Source organism: Megascapheus bottae, chromosome 7 (assembly GCF_031878675.1).
Source record: "Megascapheus bottae isolate mThoBot1 chromosome 7, mThoBot2.hap1, whole genome shotgun sequence".
Taxonomy (NCBI): Eukaryota; Metazoa; Chordata; class Mammalia; order Rodentia; family Geomyidae; genus Megascapheus; species Megascapheus bottae.
In genome coordinates, this window is record NC_143515.1 from 53290694 (window position 1) to 53313659 (window position 22966).

Below are 22966 nucleotides of genomic sequence, written 5' to 3' on the forward strand. Positions count from 1 at the left end.
GTTTGGCCTAGAGGTAGAGTGCTTGCCTAGCATACACTAAGACTGGGGTTCGATTCCTCCATACCACATGCATAGAAAAAGCCGGAAGTGGCACTGTGGCTCAAGTAGTAGAGCTCCAGCCTCGAGAAAGCCCAAGGACAGTGCCCAGGCCCTGAGCTCAAGCCCAGGAGTGGCCAAAAAAAACCACCAAATGGGCCTTATCCCAGCATAATATGACATCTTATAATAATAATAACAATATACAATTTATTATAATGATGATACATTAATGGTAGAATTCTTAGATTGTTTTTGATAAAAATATTTAAGACAAGGAAGAGTTTTTTCTTTAGCTTTTATATTTCTCCATGTTTTAGCAAAACTGAATGAACTGATGAATTCTTGGCAGTTACTATGGCAGAACCCAGTCTTCCTGCATGTTAGGCAGGCACTCTAGCACCAGGCCAAGCTTGGAGTTAATATTCTTATAGACTTTTCTGCCTGGTGTGGCTTTGAACCACTACCTTCAGGTTTCTAATATGTAAGTAATGTTTATCTGCCTCGTGAGTAGCTAGGATTACAGGCATAACCTGTGTCAGGCTTAGCATATGTTTTATGTCATAGCTATTTCTCCATGCTGCTCAAAAATCCATGCTGTGGATTTCTGTTGTTGTTTTTGGTGCTGGGGATCAAACCCAGGATGCTGCACTTGCTAGGCAAACACTTTGCCAATCAGCTACATCTCTGCTCCCCCGTGGATATCTTACTGTTCAGATGAGCCCTATGTCTAAGTCTGTGACTCCACTTGGCTAATCCATTTCTTCTTTTAATTTACTTTCCAAGGTCAACAAGCTGAGGATCAAGGGTAGGGAATATTGTTGTTGGTTGCTGATGAGAATTATTTAGGCCAAAAAAAGAAAATGAAAAAGAAAAAAAAAATGTATTGCCTGAACTGGTCAACCCTGCAGGCTGTAACAAATCCTGAGGTTTGGTGGAGCCTGCTAGATCCTTCCCTCCTTAAGATCGCGCTGACGCCTCTCTCCACAGTGGACATCGTCCTTTCAGCTAAGCTATCGCCCTCTTGCCATAATAATCCGTGTTCCTCCTCACTTTGCCTCCTCGTCCTTACTGGACTCTGGGTGAATGGGGGGAGGGATATTATTTATTTGGCGCCTGTCTTGATTATTTCACTTCTCTGGAAGGTATTTGGAGACTGAGTGTATCTCCTCTTGGGGTCTTTCCATCTCAGCAATAGCCGGGGGAGTTAAGGAGGCACTGGACAGCTTGGCTATGCCTCCGCGCGCAGCCGAATTGGCTGCGCAGGCCAACAGCGCCCTCTGCCGGTAGCCGGCGCGCACGCGTCGATGCGGGGCCTTCTGACCCGCTTGGGTTCTCTGCAGGTGAGTAGAGGACCTTCTCTGCCTGGTCGTGTGGAGCTCTTGCCTTTGCAAGAGCTGCCAGGTCAAAGCTGCCAGGTCTCTCGGGTCCAGACCAGCGTGGAACAGAGAGGCGAAGACAGCTTCGAGTTTAAAGGGGGATCCAGTGAATCTGTCGTATGGAGATGAATGGCAGAGCGCACATCTCTCCAGGACCAGAACCAGGAGAAAGCAACCATGAAAGGAAAGGAGTGCCAGGGGGCTACCGACCCAGGAGAGTTCTGGTGCTGCTCCTCTTGCCCCAGCAGAACAATGCAGCAGGCCCTGGGGAAGAGGGATACGTGCCAGACCCAGAAAGGTCATCTGGCCAAGCATGACCAACGGATCAGAGGATAGCAGGGTGAGCAAAGGACTCCTTTGTCCAGGCTTATTCCAATTGAGTGACTTACCCACCCGCTGGGCGCTTCATTTGTTCTTCAGTGGAGCTAATAGACCGTTGAAGATTTCTCAACTTTGGTTGAACCTCAATTTCTGTTAAAGTGTCCTGAGTACAGTGTAGGACCAAGCTAAGGCCAAGACAATGGGGCTGGGGCCACGGAGATGGACAGCACAAGTGGGGGTGGGGAACAGAGGCAGTCAACAAGCACTTGTATGCAAACATCCTACAAGAATTCTCTTCCCTTTTCTCCTCCCCTTTCTCTTCTTTTCTCTCTGTACTCTTCTCTTTCCTCTATTCTCTTCTTCCCTCTCCCTCCTGCGTTCTTTCTACCTGCCCTTCTCTCTTTCTTTTAACTAGACTTCTCAGAATGAAGCACTCTTTTCTTATACTGTGTCACAACGATAAACTCTGTCAGGTAAATCCATACCAAAGTCTAGGAAAGTGGAGATGAAGAAGTTGCAGTGTAGAGGTCCAAGAAACAAATATTTGGACTGGGAGCATAGCCTAGTGGTAGAGTGCTTGCCTAGCATGCACCAAGACCCAGGTTTGATTCCCTGGTGCCATATATACAGAAAAAGGCAGAAGTGGCACTGTGGCTCAAGTGGCAGAGCAGTAGCCTTGAACAAGAAGTGTCCAAGGACAGTGCCCAGGTCCTGAGTCAAGCCCCAGAACTGGCAAAAAAAAAAAAGTAAGAAAGAAAGACTTGATAGTAAATCTAAAAGCCTCTAGGCAGAACACTGAGGTGAGTTGTAGAAATAGCCAAGTATGTGTGCTGAAGGGGTCACCCCCGCCCTTACTTCCCCCCACCCCAGGAAGGGAAGTACAGGTGATGAAGAAGGTCAAGGGTCTTTTCTGAAATATGCAGGAACCATCAGCTTGGGTGCCCACTGGACCTATCACCATCAAATTCAATCTGACCACCACTTAGGAAGGAGAAAGCTGCCGAATCCCATCAGGGGCCCCTGAACCAGGTACCTCTGGCTCAGTTTTCCTCCTGCCGTTCCTGCTGTCACCCAACCCTGCTCTGTTAGTCACTTTCCTCTTCCTCAGCCTCCTCCCCTCCATCATGAGTCTATCTGCCTTATTTTTTTTTCATGTGATATTTATCTTTAATTACCTTAAGTCTTATGGCCACATCATTTACAATCCCTTTCTCTAAGAAGTTTGCGAAAAGCACCACAATCACACATACACAGTAGTTCCACCATTTTGTGTTTCTGAATAGCTGCATAAAGAAAATCCCGAATTATAATTTTGTCTTAGTAAAGAATTAAAAATAAACTTGGTATTGTATCTATCATGGTCACTTTTACAAGCATCTGAACTTAACAGACCAACTATAAAATGTGACAAGTGTTAAATATTCTTTATTTGACATTTATACATAAGCCACACTAAAATGCCTTTCAATAAGTAAAAGGCAGATTTCAGAAACGGGAAATTCTAATTCAATTGGTATAGTCAAGACCAAAAATAAGACATTGCCTCATCTTCAATCATTGCCTCTAACAGGCTAATGATCACGTATTCAAACAGGTTAATTTTTCTTGATGCTGAAACAGGGAAGGGATTTTGCCAGTATTTAAAGATGTTCTCATAATTAGCTATATAAATCTGACTACAAAACCAATCTTTGACACAGGTGGAGAAGGTATTAATTTATATTCTGCTGAAAAATTGAACATTAGTAAGTCCAATCATATCACAGAATGGGGGTTTGGGGGAGGAAATCTTTTAAAGATCATATTCACTTAACCACAAGCTAGTTTTACTTAAATCAGGACTGTCCAAAAATATTCTGTCAGCCATTCATGATTTGAAATCTGATTATCGGAGATCAATTTTGAATTATGGTACACATTAAAAAGCCATGAGACATTTGTTTTGCAATAAATAGATACGGCAGTGCTATTACTCATTTGTAGCTTTTTTTGAGGTAAGCTATCAAATCTGCCCTTTCTCCCTTCTTCTTAATGCCAGCGAGGATCATTTTTGTTGCAGGGATGTACTTTTTGGGATTCTCCAAGGACTCCATCAGTGTGTCCTCTCCCCAGGTGATGCCTTTGCTCTTGTTGGCGTCTGTGTAAGAGAACCCAGGTGATTGAACCATGGAGGTTAGGCCCAGTCTTGTGCTTGCCTCCCTTTTCAACGGTGTGGCACTGGGCACACTTCTGAACAAAAATCTTCTTGCCTTTTTCAACATCACCCATTTTAAATTCACTCTCTCGCCGCTACCTCAGGGAGGACACCGGATACGAAGGCAGACGTCCCGCTCTCTAGCCAAGGACACGCCGGCCGGGACCTAACTACCGCTGTCGGCGCAACCCCACTCACGCTCTATCTGCCTTATTTTTTTAAGAGCAAATGAAAACTAAATGTTATTTTAAGAGTTTAACATAATAGACATCTAGAGGCAGAGGACAATGATAAAAAGGGATATACACAAATTGTCAATATCAGAAAGGATATTAGATATCAGATACTGGAGATTTAAAAGATTCTCCTATGAAAATAAAATAAAAATAATTTAAATAAAATATATTATCCCGGGGCCGGGAGTTTGGCCTAGTGGTTAAAGTGCTTGCCTAGCATGCACAAAGACTTGGGTTCGATTCCTCGGTACCACATACATTGCAAAAAGCCAGAAGTGGTGCTGTGGCTCAAGTGGTAGAGCCCTAGCCTTGAGAAAATCCAGGGACAGTGCTCAGGCCCTGAGCTCAAGCCCAGGACTGGCAAAAAAAAAAAAAATATATATATATATATATATATATATATATATATATATATGAATCCCCTTCTGGACCTCACATTTTTCTACCATCACTCAATGCTCTCTCTTCCTCTCTAAAGAACTTAAACAACCTATATTTTCACTGCCTCTATTTTCTTTTCCTTCTTTTTGTGCCTCATGGGGCTTGAACTGGGCCTGGGCGCTCTCCCTGAGCTCTTCAGTTCAAGGCTACCACCCAACCCCTTGAGCCACAGCACCACTTCAGGTTTTCTGGCAGTTAATTGGAGACAAGAGTCTCTCAGTCTTTAGTGCCTGGGCTGGCTTTGAACCTTGATCCTCAGATCTCAGTCTCCTGAGTAGTAAGGTTTACAGATGTGAGCCACCGCATCCGGCCACTGCTTCTATTCTCTTACTATTGACCTTTAGGTTCCCTGATGCCTCCTCTCCTATTCAACTCCTTCCTTCCTTCCTTCTTTCCTTCCTTCCTTTCTTTCTTTTTTTTGCCACTCCTAGGCCTTGAACTCAGGGCCTGAGCACTATCCTTGGGTTTTCTCAAGGCTAGATAACTCTACCACTTGAGCCTCAGCACCATTTCTGGCTTTTTTCTACATATGTGGTCTGAGGAATTGAACCCGGGTCTTTGTGCATACTAGGCAAACCCTCTACCACTAGGCCAAACTCTGGCCCCCTTGGACACTTTTTTCTCATGGCTAGTGCCCTACCACTTGAGCCACAGCCTCACTTCCAGCTTCATCTGAGTATGTGGTATAGAGGAATGGAACCCAGGGCTTCATACATACTAGGTGAGCACACTACCAGTAGGCTACACCCCTGGTCTCCGCCATTCTTTCTAGAGAGGAAAATGAACCACGTAGCAGGTCCAGATCGTTTAAGGTAGAACTGGGGATTAAATGATGCCACTTTAATATGACACACTAGAGTCACTCTCCTCTGGGATCTCTGGTCACTGAAAAGGCAAAGGCAGGAAGAATAGTTGCCTACTGAGCTTAAAGTTAAGTTGAAAAATAGATACTTCCATTAAACTTTTCTGTTCTACTTCCCTTATCTCCTACCTCTGGTCTATAAAATAGAATATCCTAGAAAAGATAGGCCTACTCTGTTTGAACTGGGCCTCAGGCTCTTAGAGATGGCGTAACTAGAAAACAAAGCCAGAGTCTCCATACTTTCCTTTCAGTTCTTCTAAGGAATTTATCATTAATGATAAGCTAAGTTTAGGAACAAAATGGTAAACATACTACAAGGATATAAGATTTTAATTCCCCAGTTTTCCGGTCATTTCCATCCTTTTTGTTTCACCTCGATAGCCCACAGTTTGGGGGAAAAAAGGTATTTTCATCTCACCACCTCTTATCTTCTTCAAGCAATAATTGTCCTTTTACAGGAAAGTGTCCGTTTTCAAATCAAGCAACCACACACTTGTTCCTCCAGTTAATAAGCTTGGTTCAGAAGAGGCAGGTGGAGGGCTGTCTCTGGGAACATGTTTGGAAATACACGTCAAGGCTGGTCTCTTCTGCACTAGTTTGTTTGCTCTAATAATCTTTGAAGCTTAGCAGACTCTTTTAGTCACCCCCACTCTGAGTAGAATATAATTTACCTGGAGTGCAGCTTTTGCTGTGATAGTCCTCTCAGAACATGGATGGAAGCCAAGTGCTAAATCCCCTGCCTGACCAGTTACCAGCTGTGTATTTTAGAGTGAATCATTTAATGGCACCAAGTCTCAATGTCCTCATCCTACAAGAGAGGACAAGTCATCCCTGCCGCCTACTCATAGGTGCTGGTCTTAAACCATGGGAGGTTGTGAAAGCATACTGAAAAGCCTAGGGGCCAGTGAAGACATAAATAACATCTTTGTGAAATCCTCATCTTAAGGTGATAGCTGTCACTTCATTGTTCAGCATTCTGTGGTGGGCAGAAGTCCCGAATTCTACCAGGTTGATATAGAGGGATCTTACCTCTAAGTAAATACCCAAAACACCAACCATAAGCAAAAGATTCAAGCAAGAACGCAAAACCCTAAGTCCAAGCCAGGATACCACCACAAAAGAAAAAGAAAATGATTTCAGAAATTGGGTGGTGTTACTACCTATAAACCACGTTACTCCAGAAATAGAGAATCTTGGTTCCAGATCAGTCAAGACAAAGGTTGCACAGAAACCATATTGCAAAATAAAACTAAAAACAAAAGGATTAGGGGGAGTATCTCACCTAGCTCTAGTCCATGTCTAGCAAGTTCCACACCGAGAGTTCAAACCACAGAAAAGAAAGAAGAGAGGAAAGAACGGAAGGAAGGGGAGAGGAGAGGAGATGGGCGATGGGGATTAATAGGTTGGGAGGGGAGGGAAAGGAAGGGAAGGAAAGGAGAAAAGAAGAAAAAGTACAATGGGATGTGAGTCTTTTGGATAACTACTTTATGCAGACTTGTACGCAGTTTTCTGTTCATTCCTATCAGTGACCACTGAGCACAGGAAAGGCAGGCCTAGGCCATTTTGCGTACTATTCCTCCTCCAGGATCCAGAGATTTATTCTAGCAGATACCATCCATTGCTCCCAAGAAGCTGGTCACTTGCAAATCACTAATCCGATCTTTGGTGGTCAAATTAAGGTCAGTACAACTGTTTCTCTCATTGCTCTCTTTTCCTTCCTGCTGATAAAATTGTTCCAAGGCAAGACATAGATAGATATATCTGATGCTCTGCTTTTATTAGATTTTGGTTCCAAACAGAACCATTCAACAGCCTGTAAGGAGATACGAGAAACAGTTTAAAAAGAAAAGGGCAGCTGGGCATGATGGCTCATGACTATGATCCTAGCTACTCAGGAGGCTGAGATCTGAGGATCAAGGTTCAAAGCCAACCTGGGCACAAAAGGACCTGAGACTCTTATCTCCAATTAACCTCTAGAAAATGGGAAGTGGGGCTTGGTTCAAGGGTAGGGCAGTAGCCTAGAGATGAAGAGCTTAGGGACACTGCCTAGGCAGAGTTCAATCCCCATGACCCACCAAAAAGAAGAAGAAGAAGAAGGAGGAGGAGGAGGAAGAGGAAGAGGAGGAGGAGGAGGAGAAAGAGGAGGAAAGAAAGAAAGAAAGAAAGAAAGAAAGAGGGAGGGAGGGAGAGAGAGAGGAAGAAGGAAAGAAAGAAAGAAAGAAAGAAAGAAAGAAAGAAAGAAAGAAAGAAAGAAAGAAAGAAAGAAAAGGGCTAGGTGTGTGGCCTAGTGGTAGAGTACTTGCCTAGCATTCATGAAGCCCTGGGTTCAATTCCTTGGTACCCCATACACAGAAAAAGCCAGAAGTGGTGCTGTGGCTCAAGTGGTAGAACACTAGCTTTAAGAAGGCCATTGGCAGTACCTAGGCCCTGAGTTCAAACCCCAGGACTGGCAAAAAAAAGCCAGGCATGGTGGCTCATGCTTGTAATCCTAATTACTCAGGAGGCTGAGATCTGAGGATGCAGGTTCCCTGGCACTAAAGACCAAGAGACTCTTATCTCCAATTAGCCGCCAGAAAACCTGAAGTGGTGCTGTGGCTCAAGGGGTAGGGTGGTAGCCTTGAGCTGAAGAGCTCAGGGACAACACCCAAGCCCAAGGGTAGGGCTTTGAGCTGAAGAGCTCAGCGACAGTGCCCAGGTCCGGAGTTCAAGTCCCATGACTAACAATAACAAAAAAAAAGAAAGGAAGAAAAGAAAATCAGTTTAACTGGTGCCAAGAAACTTGATAGAGATTCACTTACCAGGCTATCTCACACATGAGTTCATCCATGATGTCTGTTAGAGGAGCCAGGTGGTGATTGCAAGGAGTGACGGGAGCTCTGGAAGTTCTATATGTCACAAAACACTGCTGTTGTCAGGCATGTGTGGCCCACAGAGGTGCCTGTAATCCTAGCTGTTCAGGAGGCTGAATTCTCGGGAATCAATGTTTGGAGCCAGCAGAGACATCCTGGAATCTTTTATCTTCAGTCCACCACCAAAAACCAGGAAGTGCATGGAGTTGTGGCTCACAGAGGCAGAGTGCTAGCCTTGAGCAAAAGAGTTCAGGGACAGCACCCAAGACCTGAATTCCAACCCCAAGACTGGCAAATAAAACAACAACAACAAAATACCACGGCTGGTTCATACCTCTTAATGATATTTACAAGTGCAATCAGCCACTTCCCAGACTAAAGGTTCTATGCACAAAAGTAAGCAGAAAGTAAGCAGAAGCCGAAGCAAAACTGGAGATGTGGCCCAAGTGTTGGGAGAGTACAAGCTGAATAAGTACAGGTCCTCAGTTCAAACCCAGTACAGGCACAAAAAAACAAATAATAAAAAAATAAAATAAACCAGAATAATGGATGAGTAATGCAAAGCTAATATAAGAATCCTATTTCAAAAACAAGCCAAAAAGTGTAATGCATAATACAAGTAATATTTTCAGGGCCAGGACTTTCAAACAGAGATGGAATCCAAGCCAAAACTGGCTGGTTGTGGAAAGGGTATGTTTCCTATTAGTGTGTATGGTTCACTCTTATCAGCAGGCTAGTACAAGGCAAAGGAAGCTTAAGGATCAAGAGTAAAATGAACAGCTTTTGTGGTTCATGTGGTTCATGGAATTAGGAATAATTGAAAGATATACATATATTAACCTTTTAATAAAATGTAATCTAATGTGATACTAGCATAAAGTACTTCATAACTTTCCAAACTAAAGACAATTTGTTCTAACACATGGTTCAGATGAATATCACATCATATTCCAAATCTTCTTGCAGTTTCCATTCAAGAATCAAAGGGTTGCTTGGTCCAGTATAGCTTTTCTTTCTGTCATGATGTATGTCAGTGCCAGGGATTGAACTCAGAGCTGTGTAACCTCAGACTACTTTCTTTCATGTTCATGGCTGGAAATCCTCCACTTGAGCTACATCATTTTGGCTTTCTGCCAGTTAACTGGAGACAAAGGCTCTTGGACCTTTTTGGGGAGGTAGGGGGGGAAGACTGGCTTTAAATTACTGTCCTCAGGCTCTCAGCCTCCTGAGTAGCTAGGATGTGAGTGACTGGTGTTTGGCTAGTGCTCTAGCACTTGGGTAACATGCCCCATTTCTGGTGATTATTTGGAGAAAAGAGTCGCATGGAGCCCAGACTGGCTTTGAACCTTGCTCCTCAGACCTCAGCCTCCTGAGTAGTTAGGAGTACAGGCATGAGCCACTAGAGCCCAACTGAGGGAATCATTTTTCTGTGTGTTACTACGTCGGCAGCTATCAGTGGTAAATAACAATTCTTTTTTTTTATTATTGTAGGGGAAATTTTTAGAGGGGCTAACGTAAATAACAATTCTTAAAGCCTAGTGTCATGGTTGATAAAGGACTAGTGGGCACAATGATGGGAGTGCCCATAATTCAAGAATAAAAATATAGACCTGGTGAATATAACTGTAACCCCTCTATACATTACTTTGACAATAAAAAAGGAATAAAAATATAATGAAAAAATTCTGAAATATAATTAAACCAAATTTCACCAAGAAGATTTATAAAGGCAATCAAGCACATAGAGAAATAGTGACTAAAGCCCTAATGAGATACCCATATATACCAATTGGCATGTAAAAAGAAAATACCACCCTGACAAGATCAAGTTATGGCAAGGATATGGTATAAATCAGACTCTTATGGATGGATTTCTGGAGTGAATGAAAAATGGTTCAGGTACTTTGGAAAATAATTTAGATGTTTCTTGTAGAACTAAAAACACAGTATGATTCAGTAATCTTAAGGCATATACTCAAGAGAAATGAAAACATATGTACATGTATGTTCATAATGGCCCTAAAGTGGAAACAACTTAAATGCCTACATGATGGACGGATAAACTGTGGTATAGCCACACAATGGAATGTTAACTGGCTACAAAGAGAAATAAATTACATGCAGTAACATGAATTAATCTCAAACTATACTATACTAACTGAAAGAAACCAGACACTAGTGGTTATATACTGTGGGAATTCATTTGTACACATTCTGGAAAAGGTAAAATTGTTTCAGATCAGTGGTTTGCTATGTGCTGGGAGAGGGGGGAGGAGACCGTTTACAAAAAAGCATTTGTTTTCTCTTTGGGATGATGAAAATATTCTAAATCTTTATTGGCTGTGAGTTTAGTTAGAAGCTGCATGTGTCTGTGTGAATGAAAAGTTGAATTTTAAGAGTGGCAATATATGTCCTCAATGCCAGCACTTGGGACAATGAGGCAGGAGGATTATGCAATTGAGGCGAGCCTATAGGTAGACTTCTTGAGTTTTATTCTATATAAACCAAACCTCAAATACTTTCTCTTAAAAAATGGTACTGAAGCCAGGCGAGGTGGCTCATGCCTGTAATCTTAATTGGAGATGAGTCAAGTTCTTTTGTGCCCAGGCTGGCTTTGAACCTTGATCCTAAGATCTCAGCCTCCTGAGTAGCTAGGATTACAGGTATGAGCCATTTCGCTCTGCTGGAACGGAGACTCTTTTCTCCAATTAAACCTCTAGAAAATGGGAAGTGAGGATTGGCTTAAGGGTAGGGCAGTAGCCTTGAGCTGAAGAGTTCAGGGACAATGCCCAGGCCCAAGGGTAGGGCAATAGCCTTGAGCTGAAGAGCTCAGGGACAGGATTCAGGCTGAGTTCAAGCCCCATGACCCACAAAAAAAAATGGTTCAGTAGTTATCATACAAAAATTCTCCCTTTCTAGGAAGGCAGTTAGGTGCTCTGCCACTTGAGCCATGACTCCCATCCTTTATTGCTTTAATTCTTAGGCAGGGTTTAGAAATTTTGCCTAGGGAAGGGTAGGTTGTACTCATCCTACTTATAACCTCTTAAAGAGCTGGAACCACCAACATTGCTATCACACTCAGCTGATTGATTGAGACAGGGGTTCCACTAACCTTTTGCCCAAGTGGCCTTGAATTTTGATTCTTCTAGCATCTATCTCCTGTGTAGCTGGGATCATAGGAATGAGCCACTGTGCCTAACCAATAAACTTGACTTTATAATAAAGCACAAACTTGGACATAGACTATTAATAAACAATGTTTGCTTGATTTTGAATTCTATTTAGCATATAAAGAATCATTATTAAAATACTGCAAATGTCAAGTTTTTTTTTTAAAGATTTGATCAACATTGATTTTTATTTCCTATTTCTTTCTTTCTTTTTTTTGCCAGTCGTGGGGCTTGAACTCAGGGCCTGAGCACTGTCCTTGGACTTTCTCAAGGCTAGAGCTCTACCACTTGAACCTCAGCACCACTTCCAGCTTTTTTCTATGCATGAGGTACCGAGGAATCGAACCCGGGTCTTCATGCATGCGAGGCAAGCACTTTAACCACTAGGCCAAACTCCCAGCCCCAAGAAATTTCAAGTTTTAACAAAAGATAAATTTAATAAAATTTAATACAATTCATTCTTGAGTAGCTAGGATTACAGGCATGAGCCACCGCATGGGCTAAGACTCAGTTTGTAATCTCTTGAGTCTTCTTTTATAAGAAAGATTGACAAATTTACTTTGAGCTAAAAAAAAAAATGGTCTAAACCCAAGACTATCTTTTGGAACTGTTTTGGTACTGATTTAAAGAGTAACAAGCCAGGTGCCAATGGCTCATTCTTGTAATCCCAGCTACTCTGGAAGCTAAGATCTGAAGTTCAAAGTCAGACTTGTCATATAAATCCAAGAAACTCCCATCTCCAATGAACCAGCAAAAAGCCAGAAGTGGAGGTGTAGATCAAGTGATAGAGCACTAGCCTGAGTGAAAAAGCTGAGACAGTGTCAAGGCTCCAAGTTCAGGCATCCAGTATTGGCACACATGTAACAAGGGCAGATCACATTTGTAAATTCCATATGCTAGGCTAGTCCCCACTCTTTTCTCATTTGGGTAACAGGAATCCTTTATTTCCTGATCTTAGGTTTTGTAGGACGTATCTAAATTACTGGCTGAATTATTCAGAAGACCTCACTGAAATAAATGAGTTTTTCTCCTCTCTCTCTCTCTCTCCCTCTCTCTCTCTCTTCCTCCCTTCCTCCCTCCCTTCTCTCTTCCTTCCCTCCCCCCCTCCTGTGTTTTATTATCTAGTAATGAGAGCTTCTGGAAGCAAGAAAAGAGACTAGGCATGAGCTATATGCAAATTCATGAACTTAGGTTCAGTTTTAATTTGGCTTTCTTCAATCTGAAACACTCTTCCACCACTGCTAATTATATTTGTCAGGGCTCTACAGAGAAACAAAACCAATACAGATGGTGTTACAACAGGGGATTTATTAGGAAAACTGGCTCATTAATTGAGTAGGCTAAGTTCTACAAATAAGTCCACAATATGCCATCTGAAAAGTTGGAGTACCAGAGAGCTGATAGCATTCTTCAGTTCAGATTCAAAGGCATTGGGAAGTGATATTGTAACTTACACTATGGCCCAAGACCTGAGAAACTGGTGGACTATTGGTACAAGTCCTAAGGTCCAAAAGCCAGAGAACATAAGAGTTCTGATTCCAAGGGCAGGAGGAAAGGATATCCCTGCTCCAGAAGAGAATCTGCCTTTTCTTTGCCTATTTGTTCTATGGAGGTTCTAATCAACTAGAAGGTACCCTTCTACATTTGTGTGAGGGAGGATCTTCCTTAGCCCACTAAATTAAAATGTCACCTTTTCTCAAAACACTATTACAGTCATATCCAGAAATAACATCTTACCAGCTATCTGAGTATCTCTTAATTGAGTCAAACTGACACCTAAAATTAATGAGAATGCTAAGCAAAATGACTGAGGAATTAAATGTTTGAATTTTCAAAAGAACAGTTTATTTTAAAAATAGTAACCTACATTTCGTATGGCAAGAACATTAGATTACTTTTCTAGTATGAGGAAGGATTTTCTTTATTCCAAGCACATACTTAGGTATAAGAATTACTCTATTTTCCTAATTAAATACCTTTTTTTTTTTTTTTTTTTTTGCCAGTCCTGGGCTTAAGCTCAGGGCCTGAGCACTGTCCTTGGACTTTCTCAAGGCTAGAGCTCTACCCTGGAGCCTCAACACCATTTTCGGCTTTTTTTCTATGTATGTGTTACCAAGGAATCGTATGTGATACCAAGGAATCGAACCCGGGTCTTTGTGCATGCTAGGCAAGCACGTTACCACTAGGCCAAATTCCCGGCTCCAAGTACTTATTGTTTGTTAAGCATTATTAGGCCCTGTTCAGGCAAAGGGGAAAACAAGGGTAGTGAGGCTAAAATAAGAATAGGCTTAGTTTCTAGATCCAACTATCCTACAGTTTTATTTGTGAAATACTTCCATCTATCTATCTATCTATCTATCTATCTATCTATCTATCTATCTATTTATCGTCAGTCCTGGGGCTTGAACTCAGGGCCCTGAACACTATCTTTGGGCTTTCCTCGAGCCTAGCACTCTACCACTTGAGACACAGCACCATTTCTGACTTTTATTTTCTTTCTTTCTTTCCTTTTTTTTTTTCTTTTTTTTTTTTTTATGGGTTATGGGTTTTGAATTCGGCCTGGGTGTTATCCCTGAGCTCTTCAGCTCAAGGCTGCCACTCTACCATTGAGCCAAGCCCCACTTCCTGATTTCTAGAGGTTAAGCAGCGATAAGAGTCTTAGGTCATTTTGTGCCTGGGGTTGGCTTTGAACCTTGATCCTTAGATCTCAGCCTCCCGAGTAATTAGGATTACAGGCATGAACCACCATAATTCCTATGTATGTGGTACTAAGGAATCAAACTCAGGTCTTCATGCATTCTAGGCAAGCCCTCTACCACTTGGCTATCTATCTATCTATCTATCTATCTAGCTATGTATCTTTTTCTTTTTTTTTTTTTTTTTGCCAGTCCTGGTCTTGAGCTCAGGGCTTGAGCACTATCCTTGAACTTTCTCAAGGCTAGAGCTCTACCACTTGAGCCTCAGCATCACTTCCGTTTTTTCTTCTATGTATGTGGTACCAAGGAATTGAACCTGGGTCTTCGTGCATGCTAGGCAAGCGCTCTATCACTAGGCCAAACTCCCAGCCATATCTATCTATCTATCTATCTTTTTTTTTTTTTACAAAAGTATTCTCATGGAATTTCAATTAGTTTGAAGCCAGTAGTAATCACGCCCTTGTTATGTTTCAAATAATAGTTCATTTAGAGTTTCTATAAGTCCAATCATTATGAGTATTTCAGAGATGCAAAGTATTGCAGAGACCACCATAGTTGGAACAAAAAAGAGCTTTGCTTCAAGACGGTGGTATAGGGATATATTTTTTTTAAATACTGGCTTTGGAGTAAGGTACAATAATGGATCTGAATCTGTAATTTACAGTTTAGTAATTGATTTGACCTTGGATGAATACTTCTATGCTTTGCTTTTCTCATTTACAGAAGGATAATTACAAAATCTCATTTACCTGAAATACTTATTAAATACCCAAATATATGCAAATGTAGCAACTTACTGCTTGGCAATTGATAATCAATAAAGGTCAGTTATTGCTATTATTACTATGTGTTCTCCTGATAGAGATTGATTCACGGAGAAAGGATTAGGAAACAGACATTAACATCAAATGACAAAGTACCCATAAGCATCATAGGAAGAGATGTGTGTTTTAGAATTGCAAAATAAACAATCTGTAAGCAATCCAGAATATGTTTTAATTATTCCCAAACCTTATTACATAGTCTCAGTTAGGTGTCCAAATTATTTCAGGCTGTGAGTCTAAACCCATTAATTTCTTGGAATTCAGAATTTGAGATTTAAAAATAAACAATAGATTGGGCAAGGTCCTAGACAGAAAAGACAATTTTAGTAGTGGGGCTCAATTTATACTTTAGCGATTACAATTTTTCCTTGACAGGTTGTAGTGGGAGTGGTTCTCTTGTAAAATTCCAAGAAAAATATTCTCTGGACAATTTTACTTGCCTTTGGAGTAGGATATTGCATATGTATTTTAGTTTTAGAGGACTCTGGCATAGATTTTATTTTTCTGAGATATCTTACTAGATTTTTAACTTTAGTGTAGTAATCATTTTTTCTTTCCTAGGTAGAAAGTTAAGGTTCTAGAGTGCTATTCAGTTCTTATTCTTTTCATTCTGTAGTGGGTTACTACGGGACTAATTCAGCCCTTCAATCTAGATAGTCTTGTTTAGGTCTTTGTGGCTGTGTTTAGATTCCAGTCTTGTGGCTAAATTCCTCCAGTGCATGAATTATGTCAACAGCCTTAAAATAATATTGATTCACCTTGACTTTCTTCATTACCTACCTTAAACTTGTCTGCAACAATAGGACAATATCCAAAAGAGGACAGTAAATAATTGGCTTTTATGATCCTGGACTATAATATAGTCTCCAGAATTCCTCCAGGACTGTTAGTTTTATGTGGAACAGACTATAGTTGTAGCAGACAGTTGTAGACCTTTGAAAACCACTCAGAAAAGGCAATGTGTAAGATTGGAAATTAAGCAGGAAAAAACCAAAACAAACCAAAAACAAACCCTTCATCTCAGAAACTGATCTTTAGTAGCCAATGACTTTAGATACAGATTAGACTTAGCAAATTTAAAAACAGTCCTGGGGCCGGGAGTTTGGCCTAGTGGTTAAAGTGCTTGCCTAGCATGCACGAAGACCCGGGTTTGATTCCTTGGTACCACATACATACAAAAACGCTGGAAGTGGTGCTGTGGCTCAAGGGGTAGAGCTCTAGCCTTGAGAAAGTCCAAGGACAGTGCTCAGGCCCTGAGCTCAAGCCCAGGACTGGCAAAAAAAAAAAAAACATAGTATTTAAAAACAGTCCTATTGTTCACATTACAAAAACTATCCAGTAAAATGTATGTTCAGTTTGGGTGGATCAGAAGGTCTACTCACAGCTCATGTCAATTCCTTGATGGGCTCTACTGTACGAAGTACTGGAACCTTTTTTTTTTTTTTTCTTTTGGTCATGGGGCTTGAACTCTGGGCCTGGGCACTGTCCCGCTACCGTTTTCTAGTGGTTAACTGGAGACAAGAGTCTCGATCGTTAGTGCCCGGGCTGGCTTTGAACCGTGATCCTCAGATCTCAGCCTCCTGAGTAGCGAGGGTTAGAGGCATGAGCTTCCGCGCCCGGCTAGGAGGGCTAGGAGTCTTTAGCAGTGGAAAGCTGCTCTTTAGAATCTTCTAAAACAAATCCATCGTGTTTTGGTTCTAGGAAATTAACTAGACTCACAACAGCCTCATTTTCCTAATTTACAATGTAATGTCACTGGATACCAGGTCGCTAGTCTAATCATAGCACTTTCCAAGAATCTGAAAATGAAATAGGACAAGGTTTTTCCTTGTTTTTTTAATTTTTTTTTTCTTTCTTGATCAAGAAGCACAAGTGACCAGACTTGTATCGACCTTAAGTAAATTGACTTGACGAGCATTCCTCATGTGGCAGGTATTTTAAAGGATAAAGGCCGACACAGACACGATCGTGTGAAGAGGAATAAGCCGGAAAGCAATTTGGACCCGTCTCCCAGGAAGTTCCCGACAGGTTTCCAAACCAGCTACGTGGCAGCGTACCTAGCAGTCCAGGTAGAGGTGGAGACTCAGACTGCGAGGGCTGCACGGCTACAGAGGTTTTAGGGCTCGTCAGAGAACGCAAGATTTGGATACTTTCACTAGCCCGCAGCGAAAACCGTATTTCAGGGTTTAGGGAAATACGAACTACGCCGAGAACCTTTTCTTGGGCGTTAACGGCGCTGTAGGTGGACAACAGCTGAACTCTTCTCACTGCGCGACGAAAAGATGAGACGCGAAAAACCATTACTTGGTGGAAGTTAAAACAGGACAGATGAAGAAGTTTAAAAGCGTGTCAAAAGAAAGAAGAGGCGTGTGTGCGTCAGCCACGCCTCCGCCTCCACCCGCACCGGGAATCCCAGGAAAGCGCTCCGCTGCGGGAGCCGAGCTCACTCACGGGTCCCGGGAGGCAGATTTGGCGTGCGTGCGTGCGTGTGGGGTGACGGGGTCCCGGGGCGGAGGAAAAGAAGTCTCGTGCTAGCCCCGCCCATCTGCGATGGCCCCGCCTCCGGGCTCTGGGTCCCTCCGCGTTCTGTTTCCCACCCCTGCTCCCTCCCCCACCCTGCTCCCTTTTCTCTCAGGTGCCTCCTCCCTCGGTTCCCCCGTAAGTGCCGCCCCCAGGCGGCCTGTTGCTATCCGGATCTGAGAGGCGGAACTTCCGGTGCTTTAAAAAACTTCCGGCGGGAACCGGAAGATGTGGCGTTCCAGGACTCCGGTTTTGCGACCATCTGGGCGGGAAGGTAAGCTGTGACTCTGCTTCAGGGTTCTCTTGAGCCGTCGTCCGGGCGCCGGTACCCGTGGGGCCATTAAAAAACAAGTTCGGAGCTCCTGTTGGGGAGCAAACCGTGTTTAACAGTGAGAAGTGTCATTGCCATCAGCGGTGTGTGCCCGGAACACCGGCGGCCGCGCGTGTCACGGGGGCGGGGGGGGCGTGCGCCGTGGTTGCCTCCACTCAGCTTTGGGGCCTGCTTGGGGACGCCGGGCGAACCCGGAAGGGCCTCGTACCGGAAAGGTGCATCTTGCATGTTGTGCTGGGCTGCGAGGAGGCTTTGTGGAAAAGGACGAGTTTCCTGGAGCCGTTCCGGCTAAACCATGGCTGTGGGATGGGACACTGCTGGCGTTGGTGTTTAGGACTCTGTTGTAGCCCTTTGACTTATACCTTTGTGTAGACCCATCTACACAAGCAAAGGCTTCCCATCTCCGAGGCTTTTCCCAGTTCTGTTTGGATAACTTGGGGCTCTGTGCCCACGTTTGAAGCACTTCTTTTGGTTCCCTTAAAGAGGAAACGTGCTTTAAGAAGTTGCTCCCCTCTGCTGTTCTTGGATTTTCAGTGTTGATTTTTATTTTTCTGTAGGTTCTTCCCGGTTTTCACTTTCCTCAGTTTATAGTGCCTTTTCCCCACAGTAACATCACAACAGTGTCCAGATTACTAATTTGGAATATGCTCTTGCATCCATAGATAAGATAGCGTGGAAAGCCAGGCACCAGGGGTTCACGCCTATAATCGTAGCAAGCTGAGATCGGAGGATCTCTGTTCCAAGCTAGCCGGAGCAGGAAACTGTGAGACTCTTAAACTACTCAAAAAGCCGAAAGTGACGCTGTGGCTCAAGTGGTAGAGCACTCACTTTGAGCAAAAAAAGCTCAGGGACAGTTCTGAGGCCCAGAGTTTAAGCCCCAGGATCGGCAAAAAAAACAAAATCCCCCAAAAAGATACCTTGGAGGAAGCATTCTGTCAGATCACTAAAGATTAACAATGTTCTCATGTGCCATCACCTTTTCAAGAAATTAATGAATAACATGTGGTTGCCTAACTGTGATGGAAAATGTGTATATTCCCCTATAGAGACTGTATCTGTATACGTCGTGTTTATTTAATTCTTAAAAAAGAGCAGCCAGGGGCCAGGAGTTTGGCCTAGTGGTTAAAGTGCTTGCCTAGCATGCATGAAGACCCGGGTTCGATTCCTCAGTACCACATACATAGAAAAAAGCTGGAAGTGGTGCTGAGGCTCAAGTGGTAGAGCTCTAGCCTTGAGAAAGTCCAAGGACAGTGCTCAGGCCCTGAGCTCAAGCCCAGGACTGGCAAAAAAAAAAAAAGAGCAGCCATTAAAGGTTAGGCTCTTGGATGCCAATGTAAGGCAAATGTTTCCTTTCTTTATAGTGTTTACCACATGGAGATTCTGACAATAAACAAAAGTGTAATTTAAGTATAGAAACCCATTTTAGGTCTACCATGTTGAGATCTAAGGGGTGAGAAGTGACGGGACATTAGATGAACAGGAGAGTACTTTCAGATAGAGTGTACCTGAGGTGGGAAAGAATCATGCTTGTTACTGAGACTGAAAGATTGTCACTGGAGCTGAGGAGTTATAGCAAATAAGGAGGGATGTGGCCAGGAGGGATCACTACTACACTGTTGGTGGGAGTGCAAAGTCGTTCAATCACTATGGAAAGCAGTATGGCAGTTCCTCAAAAGACTAAACATAGAACTCCCCTATGACCCAGCAGTTCCACTACTTGGCATTTACCCAATCATCCAGAAAAAAAGACATACTAAATCCACCAGCACAACAATGTTCATTGCAGCACTATTTACCATAGCAAAGATAAGGAACCAACCTAGATGTCCCTCAGTTGATGAGTGGATCAACAAGATGTGGTATTTGTACACAATGGAATTCTATGCTGCTGTCAGAAAGAATGACATTGCCCCATTTGTTAGGAAATGGAAAGACTTAGAAAAGAGCATATTAGGTGAAGTAAGCCAGACTCAAAGGCACTTAGGCTCAATGGTTTCCCTCATTTGTCATAATCAGTAGAAACCTTGGTCTCTCCTAGCAGAGATTTGCAATAGAGCAAAACCTTGATACTAAAGGCCATATAGTAGGATGCTAAATGAAAGGATCTCTAGGATATAGAAACATAAGCCATATAATGAATGATTGTTGTTCTTAAGATACTATGTTATCTCTCATCTCTTTTGCTGTCCCTTGGTTATCTCATATTGTTACAGTATCTCACTTTGTTACCTGATATATCAGATATATTTGTATTTGGTTATTTGAAATTGGATAGGGAAAGGGGGGGGAACAAGATGAGGGTTGGGGGTGGGGGGGAGGGAAATGGAGACCAAAACATGTGAAAGGGTATCAATGTATGGGAATTAATGCACCATCTATCTGGCAAATATCATGTAACCCTTCTATTAATTACAATAAAAATATATGAAAAAAAGTGATTAGGAAAGGACGGAGTGGTCACTCCTGCAGAAATCTATGGTTTCATTCTGAAAAAAGGAAAGTGGAAGGTCATTGAATGTTTTGTTTTGTTTTAGATTAAAGTATTTATTATAAGCAGATTCATTTTCCCTATGTTAAAAAGAAAATGTTACTGGAAACATTCAGAGGATGAAAACTGATAGAACAATTCTCAAGTCCATCATCAAATTCAGCGTCACTAAAGGAACATTTTGGAGCTTACAATGAAGGAGCTTATATACCATTTATACAGCGGGGAAGGGGAAGAAACTACAAGAAAAAAGCCAAACTGATCCATAACATTCTAGTGTTTAAGCACATAAAACTGTACTACCTAATGTATTTCTCCATGAACTTTTTATGAAATTCAGATCACAGAGTATCATTTACAAATTGTTTGTCTTCTGATCATCTACACCTTTTGCACAGTTCTTGAAGACAACATCATCATCCCACCTTCTTTTTACTTTGAAGTTGGCCTGAGGCTGAGATGGGCCAGTGAGATTAAGAAGAGGGTTTCCACTCAGAATGTTTTCCATACGAATCCTCTTTTCTGCTTTTTGGTCTTGTTCCTTTCGGGCCTGTTCCTCAGCTCGCTCTTCTTAAATCTTTTCCAGTTCAGCTAGAAGTGCTGCAGTATCATCATCATCATCATTCTCCTCTTCAAAACCTTCATCTTCCTCATCTGTTAGAGGGTCATCCGCATCAAGATTGGCAGCAGAAATTTGGTCTAACCGAGGCTTCTTCGATACTGAAGTTGTATGTTCTCAGTTTGGATGATCCCTATTTTTCTCTCTCGCAGCAGCTCTCTCTCTCTCTTCCAATTCTCTCCTGAAGTCACAGTTATGAACCTCTTCAGGGGCATCCTGAGTAGTTTGTCTGTATTTTATCTTTGTGTGAGAGGGAAGGTCTCTGCTTGAATATTGCTTTGAAAGTTGACTCAAATCACCTTCTCTTCCACCTTTTGCAGGTTCAAAGGTTGGCCTAGCTGCTGTAGTCATCTTTTCTTCCAGGTCGAGAACCGACGCCGCAGCCAAAGGGATCTCACACATACACCATGGCTGCTCCTCGCTCCCAGAAGCCTCTGGTCATTGAATGTTTTAAAAAGAATTTTCTTTTTTTTTTATTGTAATTAGTAAAAGGGTTATATAATATTTGCCAGATAGAAGGTGCATTAATTCACATACATTGATACCCTTTCACATGTCTTGGTACCCATTACCCTCCCCCCCACACCCCCCTTAAAAAGAATTTTCTAAACAATCTTTTAGGTTGCTATGTGGAGAATGAGTTGTAGAGGTTAGAATGTGACCAGAGAGGGCAGGCAAAATATGTTACTATACTCCAGAGATTTATATATACTTCAAATTTATGTATGTGTTGTAGGACCTTTGGGAAGTAATTAGGGTTAGATAAGGTCCTGAGGCATGACCCCATGTTGGAATTGGAAGAGGAAACCTGAGCTGAAAAGCTCTCTGTAGCCTTTTGCCATGAGGTAACTCAGCAAGAAGGCCTGCTTGCCAGAGTGCAGTATTAGTGTTCTGTTAAAGCAACAGAAAACAGACTCAGTGACCCATTGGTGATCAAAATAATTTAGTATATTTTGGAAGAAGAAATTTTGTGACTTAGTAAGTGACTAGGTATGGGAAGAAAACAACAGAAAAAGATTTGCAGTGTTTTGGCTTAGCAAAAGGAACTTTCTGAAGTTGTTTGAATTTTTCAGAGTGGCTTAGCAAATTGCTATTTATGATATGGGCAAAAATGATAATAGGAATGGATTTTAGGACAAAGAATAGTTATTGAAAGAGTTGCATTGTGAATGGTTAAATTTTAGGTAACAAGAAACATCTAAATAATTTCAGAGGCAGGCAGTTTATTAGTAAATCTGAATCTTACATGAAAGGTTGGGATGGAGAGGGTTAGAATTGCTAGTTAAGTAGGAGACATAGGCATGCTCTTGCTGATTAGCAGTGATTGTTGGATGTTGAGAAGCATAGTCATAGGTAAGTAGGTTCCATAAATTGTATCATTTTTTTTTGATATATCTTTCTTGTTTTGTTTTTTTTTTTTTGCCAGTCCTGAGGCTTGAAACTCAGGACCTGAGCACTCTCCTTGGGCTTTCTCAAGGCTAGAATTCTACCACTTGAGCCACAGCAGCACTTCTGGCTTTTTCTATGTATGTGGTACCAAGGAGTCAAACCCCAGTTTGGGTGCATGCTAGGCAAGCATTCTTAACAGTATGCCAAACTCCCAGTCCCTTTTTCTTAGTTTTTGTAAGTACAGTACACTATGGTGTCTACTTAGTGACATACCTTTCTCAGAATGTCCCTGTTGTTAAGGCACACGAGGCTACTTAGAACATGGGAACAGGTGAGATTTTGGTTAGTTTAACAAGCCTTATTATATGAAGTAAACCTGACACAGATAATTTTTATTAAGTAACTTCTAGTTTCTCTGGATACTTTTTTTTTTTTTTTTGCCAGTCCTGGGCTTGAGCTCAGGGCCTGAGCCCTGTCCTTGGACTTTCTCAAGGCTAGAGCTCTACCACTTGAGCCTCAGCACCATTTCTGGCTCTTTTCTATGTCTGTAGTACCTAGGAATGGAACCCGGGTCTTCATGCATGCTAGGCAAGCACTCCACCACTAGGCCA

At 42.2% G+C, this 22966-nt stretch overlaps 1 protein-coding gene and 2 pseudogenes across 2 annotated transcripts in view; 1 reads left to right on the plus strand and 2 right to left on the minus strand.

Moving 5' to 3' along the window:
• Positions 1–3653: 3653 nt before the first annotated feature.
• Positions 3654–4092, minus strand: LOC150060796 (cytochrome c pseudogene; annotated as a pseudogene).
• Positions 4093–17764: 13672 nt separating this feature from the next.
• Srbd1 (S1 RNA binding domain 1) overlaps positions 17765–22966 on the plus strand; it is a 174456-nt gene continuing 169254 nt past the window's right edge. The window contains exons 1-2 of one of the 2 annotated variants that reach the window (XM_090337018.1): positions 17765–17802; positions 20934–21075. The gene's annotated coding sequence lies outside the window, so the exon portion shown is untranslated. The remainder of the gene's footprint in view (positions 17803–20933; positions 21076–22966) is intronic. The other variant, XM_090337017.1, reaches the window with a different exon arrangement.
• Positions 20647–21317, minus strand: LOC150060798 (spliceosome-associated protein CWC15 homolog pseudogene; annotated as a pseudogene).